Below are 6000 nucleotides of genomic sequence, written 5' to 3' on the forward strand. Positions count from 1 at the left end.
AGTAGACAAGTAGTAGTAGTCGTGGTGGTGGTGGTGGTGGTGATAGGAGAAGTAGTAGTAGTTATAATAATAATAATAATAATAAAATAGGCTCAAAGTATATTACCGTCATCTTGTAGCGTCTTTTCCCCTAAATTTCCTTTGTAATTCTGTAGTTATTTATTTTTTAATTTATCCAGCCATTATATTGTAACCTAGCCACTACAGACAGACAGACAGATGGACAGACAAACAGACAGACAGACAGAGACTTTAAAAAAATAAAAACAAAGTGAAAGCATAACAGTATAACAAGTCTTAGATTGATGATGATGGTCAGTTTGTCAGTGTAATCTTGCTCATCAGATCTTGTCAGTTTTATGTCTTCTATCTTCAGTCTTCCATCCTTAGTCTTTCATCATGTCTTTCGTTTGTTAAATCGTCGTTGTCTTAAGTCTTACCATCTTTCTCCTCTCTCTTCCGTTTCCTCTCTTGCTGCGGGTATTTTTTCCTTTCAGTTCCCTGTCTTCCTAATCTGTTTTTTCCTGTGCTGTCTCTTCCGCATCTCTGTCCATCTTTATCTTCCTCATCAATCTCTTTCCATCTCTCTTAATACTTGTCTTTCTCTAAATTCACCTCCATTCTCTCTCTCTCTCTCTCTCTCTCTCTCTCTCTCTCTCTCTCTCTCTCTCTCTCCCGTTCCACAAGACAACGATAAAGCAAATGCCGATAGACGAGAGAGAGAGAGAGAGAGAGAGAGAGAGAGAGCAGATGGAGGTAGATAAGGAGAGAGATTTGGAGGAGGGCCAGGTGTTTGCGGTGGAGGCAGGAGGGAGGAAAGATGAGGGAGGGGTTAGAAAGAGTGTTAGAGGGAGAGAGAATGAAGGGAGGAAGATAGTGAGAAAGAAATGGAGGGAGACGAAAGGAAGGAGGAAAATAGGGAGGAAATAAAGTTAGGTGATAGATGAGAGGAAGAGAAGATGAAGGAAAGAGAGAGGAGTAGGTGTAGGAAGGAAAGTGAAGAATGAAGGAAGGAGGGAGACGGAAATGAATAGTGAGTGAAGGAGACAGGAAGCATGAATAATGAATGAGTGAAGGAAGAATGAATAACAAATGAAGGAAATAGGGAGAATGAATAATGAATGAAGGTGACAGGAAAGTGAATAAATGGAGACAGCAACAATACAATAAAGAATGAATGGTGTTGATCAGTTTCGTGGTCCCATGCCAAATTACCATCATTACCGCTCATTATATTTGCCTCTCATTTTCCACTAATTAGTCACTTAATTATGTATATGAAGAGTTCGGTTGTTGTCTAAGTATAATTAAGGCACATGCAGAGGAATTCATATGCATCTTGAGAAATTTTTCGGTGAAGAGGAAGATGCCTGATAAGAATGGAGATTGTGGTGAGGAGGGAGGGAAGGAAGTGAGAAAGTGGTTGGAAGATGAAAGGAGAGAGAGAGAGAGAGTAGGTGGAAGGATAAAAGAAAGCTGGGGGTGGAGTTCCTGGAGTGAAGTGGGCGTGAGAGAGGGAGTGGGAAGGAGGGAGGGAGGAAGGAGGGTGAGAGAGAGGGAGTGGGAAGGAGGGAGGGTGGGAGAGAGGGAAGGAGTGGGTAGGGAGAGAGGAATGGAGAGAGTGAGGACAGTAGAGAGAGGGGAGGGAGAGAGGTATGGAGAGAGTGAGGATAGTAGAGAGGGAGAGAAAGAGAGAGAGGAAAGGAAAAAGAAGAGGATAGAGAAAGAGGGAGGAAGGGAAGGATGTAGAGAACGAGTGAGGGTGGGAAGAATGGGTGGGAGAAGAAAGTAGAGGAGGAAGGGAGAAAAGGAAGAGGGAGATGAGAAGGGAAGAAAGTAATGAGGGAGGGAGAGGGGGAGGAAAGTAGAAGAAAGGGAAGGAGTGGGTGGGAGAGATGGGAGATAAAAGGGTGGAGGAGAGTGTCTAGGAGGGAGGTTGAAAGATGAAGGAGGAGGAGGTCAGAGGGAGAGAAGGTGGAGAGAGGGAGAGGAGGAGAGATGAAGACAAGATATTAACCTTATAAGACCCCGGTGCTTCTCTAGCTGAGTAAAAAAGGCTGGAGGTAGTCAGAATATAACATTAAAGAGAGAGAGAGAGAGAGAGAGAGAGAGAGAGAGGCATGGAAGATGGATAAGATTTGGTTAAAAAAGCTAGAATGAAGAGGGGAGAAAACAGCAGGGAATGGGAAAGAGAGGGTAAAAATGAGGGGATGAGGAGGGGAGAGAAGAAAGGGAGAGGGGGTGGGTAGGGATGAAGGGAGGAGAATAAAGGGAGAGGGTGAAGGGAGAGGAGGGTGGCACGAGTGAAGTGGTGAAGGAAGAGAAACAAGGGAGAGAAAACAGAGAGAAAGAGTGAGATGTAAGAGGATTCGCTTTGTATGGTGGGTAGCTTGGAAGAATGGAAGGGGAGACGAGGGGAGGGGAGGAGAGGGAAGGGAGGAAAGGAGAGGGAGAAACAGTGGAAAGTGTTGTAACCGGGATTTAGAAAAAGACAAAAGAGGGGAAAGAGGGTGGTGTGAAAGGAGAAAGACAAAATATAAATTGGAACGAACGTGGTGCCATATGGTTCCAATGATAAATGGTAGAGAGAGAGAGAGGGAGAGAGAGAGAGAAAGAGAGAGAGAAGGAAGAGGATTGCAACAGGGGAGGAGGGAGGAAAGAAATATGGGAGAGACATGCAGGAAGGTCGATTGAGGAGAGGAAGTAGCGAGGGAGGCAGAAGGGGAGGAAAGTAGAGATATTGGGAAAGGGGAGGAAAGTAGAGAGAGAGGGGGAAGGAAAGTGGAGAGGGAGAGAGAGGGGAGGAAATTAGAGAGGGAGGGAAAGGGGAGGAAAGTAGAGAGGAAGGAAGAGGGGAGATCATCAAAGAAGTGTAGGAGGAGAGACACGCGGTATATGATACTTGATTACTCATGCCCCCTCATGCGTGGAGAGAGAGAGAGAGAGAGAGAGAGAGAGAGAGAGAAAACAGCATACCGATGCCTCCTAATGTATAACTAGAATTAACTAAAAAATATCTTCAAGTAAATAGTAACGCATCAGAAATACTATTCCTAACATGAAAACTACTATCCCCATTTCTAACATCAGCACTACTAACACCCACACTGTTAACTGGACGTGGTGTGTGTGTGTGTGTGTGTGTGTGTGTGTGTGTGTGTGTGTGTGTGTGTGTGTGTGTGTGCGCGTGTGTGCGCGCGTGCTCAGCAGGCCAGTGTCAACAGGATCTAACTTCCGGCCACCCAAGCCCACCTGTCCACCTGGGCAATTTAAGTGACCTCTCATGACCTTCAGTGACCCGCCATGGCATCACCTTCTCTTTATTTTTCATTTTCTTGCGTTACTTTTAGCCTATGGTGTCCTGTAACATTTTTTTTTTTTTTTTTTTTTTTAATGTTCGTCTTAGGAGAGAGAATTGGAACTGAAAGGAAGCAGGTACACGTTAGTCATCTTAAACTTGGTCACTATGAAAGATGACTCATTGATAATAAAGTAAAGGGGTGAGAATAATAAAGATGGTCGTCGGGGTGAAGTGGTTAGGTGGCTTTACTGGCAGCTGCAGTGGACCTGGTTTATTTACCTTACTCCACTGGCTTTACACTGGCTTTTTTTATGCATTGCTTACTCTCCCTTCCACTTAAGTCCCGTAGATCATATTGGGGTTCACTGGGTTCTCACAGGAGGTTCTTAAGGTTTAGGAGAAGGTTCGAGTAATAATTAATAAAGTCAAATTATTTCTGATCTTCTGTAGGGCCAAATTCTGAAGTTATTTTTAATTTTTGGATATCCTGTTTTAACCTTGAGAAATTGGGAGTTTTTTCAGTAGTAAGAAAAATCATGTGACGTTAACTAGTATCTCACATTACACACACACACACACACACACACATACACACACACACACACACACACACACACACACACACACACACACACACACACACACACACGTAACAACTCTTGAAATAATCCCACCCATATATTTTTTCTTACTGGCACGTTTTCCATTCTCTCCCCAAAGACCAAGAAGAGGTGACAGGGGGTGGGTGTGTGGGTGGGGGACGGTGGGTGTGGGGGTGGGATAATGTACCTAAAAATTCCTTTCTTCTCAGCCCTAATTGTCCGGTATGTGTGAACGAAATCAAAGGGAAATTTAATAGATCCCCCTGAAGCATGTAACTGAAAAAGAAAACGATAAAATGATGACAGATGAGAATATGGTGGCCAGGTCTTTCCTCTAATATATTTTTTTTACGTATTCCTGTCTTCACATCATTTTAAGTCTCTATGTCTTTCGTAATAGAGGCAAGGCTTAGGAAGAAGACTGACTATGGTGATGATGGTTGATGATGATGATGATGATGATAATATTGATGATGATGATGATGGTGGTGGTGGTGATGATGATATGATGATGATGATGGTGATGTGGCAGCCATTTTTTTTTACATTTCTTGGTTTTCCTCTCAGTTTTTCCTCACGAGAGACTAAAAACTCATAATTTTTCCTGTTACTTAGCCTGGTAGAAGAAAAAAAAATAAAAAAATCGATCCCAAATTCCCCATAGAAAAACAATCCAAAAAAAAAAAAAAACATAATTTTCCTTCCCAGTCTGCTAGGGGAGAGAGAGAGAGAGAGAGAGAGAGAGAGGGAGTACCAAAAAGCTCATTGTTTTCCGTCTCCCTACCAATAAAAACACACACACACACACACACACACACACACACACACACACACACACACACACACACACACACGGAATCGCCTTAAGTTTCCCCTTTTCCAGCCCTCCTGCCTCTCCATCTCACCTTCCCGATGTAAATACCTGCCCTTAGACTGACCCGCGTGTTGTTGTGGTCGGGTCCAGCCCTTGTATATCAGGTCTACTGCCGTCTCCCCTCCACCCTGTCTTAATAAAGGGAGATTAAGAAGGGAAGTTAATGTCAAAGGGAGAGCAGAGGCGAGAGGTGGCTGGAGAGGGCGGAGGTGGAGGTGAAAGGGAGGGAGATGGAGAAGGGGAGGTAGAGGTGAGAGAAAAGGAGGGAGATTGAGAGGGAGAGGGAGAGGTAAGACGGAGGGATATGGGAAAAAGAAGCGGGAGGAAAATGGGGAGGAGGAGGTAGAAGTGAGAGAAAGGGAGGGAGATGGAGAGAGGGAGGTAGAGGTGAGAGAAAGGGAGGATAATGGGGAGGAGGGGGTAGACGTGAGAGAAAGGGAGGGATATGCGAGGAGAGGTGAGAAGGAAGTAGGGTGAGAGAAGGAGAGTTAAAGGAAGGAGGAGGAAGAGGATACGATTGGAACAGGAGAGAATGGATGGCAAAAAGGTTCTGTGGAAGGGAGAGGAAAGGTGAGAGGTTGATGTTGGTGAGCTAGGTGAGGGGAGAGAGAAGAAGGACGAGGGAGAGTGAGAGGGGGACGAGAAGGGAGGGAGAAAATGGTAGAGAAACGAAGAGGAAGGCGAGATGAGGGGGGAGAGAGGGGGAAGGGAGGTAGCGGGGAAAACAGGTAGGAATGGGAGAGGAAAATGGAAAAGATATAATGTCGAAGGGAGTGGAAGGTGAGACATGAAGGTAGGGATGAAAGGGAGGTTGGGTGGAAGGGAGGGGGGTAAAGGTAGAAGGGAGAGGAAGGAAAAAGGAGAGAGATAATTAAAATACCTTGTTATGCCGTAGGAAAAAGGGAAAACAGAAGAGATAAAGAGGGAGTGTGAATGTGAAAGGGTGGCCACGTTTAATAGGGTGTTGTGGTGTTAGTGTGTGACAGATTATACCTTGTGTAAGTGAGAATGTGGTTGGGATAAGGTGTGTGTGTGTGTGTGTGTGTGTGTGGGAAGGGGTTGTTGTGTGCGAGAGGCAATGGGAGAGGTCAGGGATTGTAGGCACTTTAGAATTGATGGTTATGGGAGGGAGAGTGGGGAGAGGCTGTGTATGGCAGAGTTGGTGAGAGGGAGAGGCGATTGGCTGCTTGTGAGGAGGTGTGGTGAGAGTGGTGTGGTGAAAG

General features: G+C 45.1%; 1 protein-coding gene across 1 annotated transcript in view; it reads left to right on the plus strand.

The window, feature by feature from the left end:
- LOC145389812 (uncharacterized) overlaps positions 1-6000 on the plus strand; it is a 29019-nt gene that overhangs the window by 16120 nt on the left and 6899 nt on the right. The gene's annotated exons all lie outside the window — the stretch shown is intronic.

Source organism: Coenobita brevimanus, chromosome 14, assembly GCF_032717465.1.
Source record: "Coenobita brevimanus isolate Jiangsu-jjx chromosome 14, ASM3271746v2, whole genome shotgun sequence".
Taxonomy (NCBI): Eukaryota; Metazoa; Arthropoda; class Malacostraca; order Decapoda; family Coenobitidae; genus Coenobita; species Coenobita brevimanus.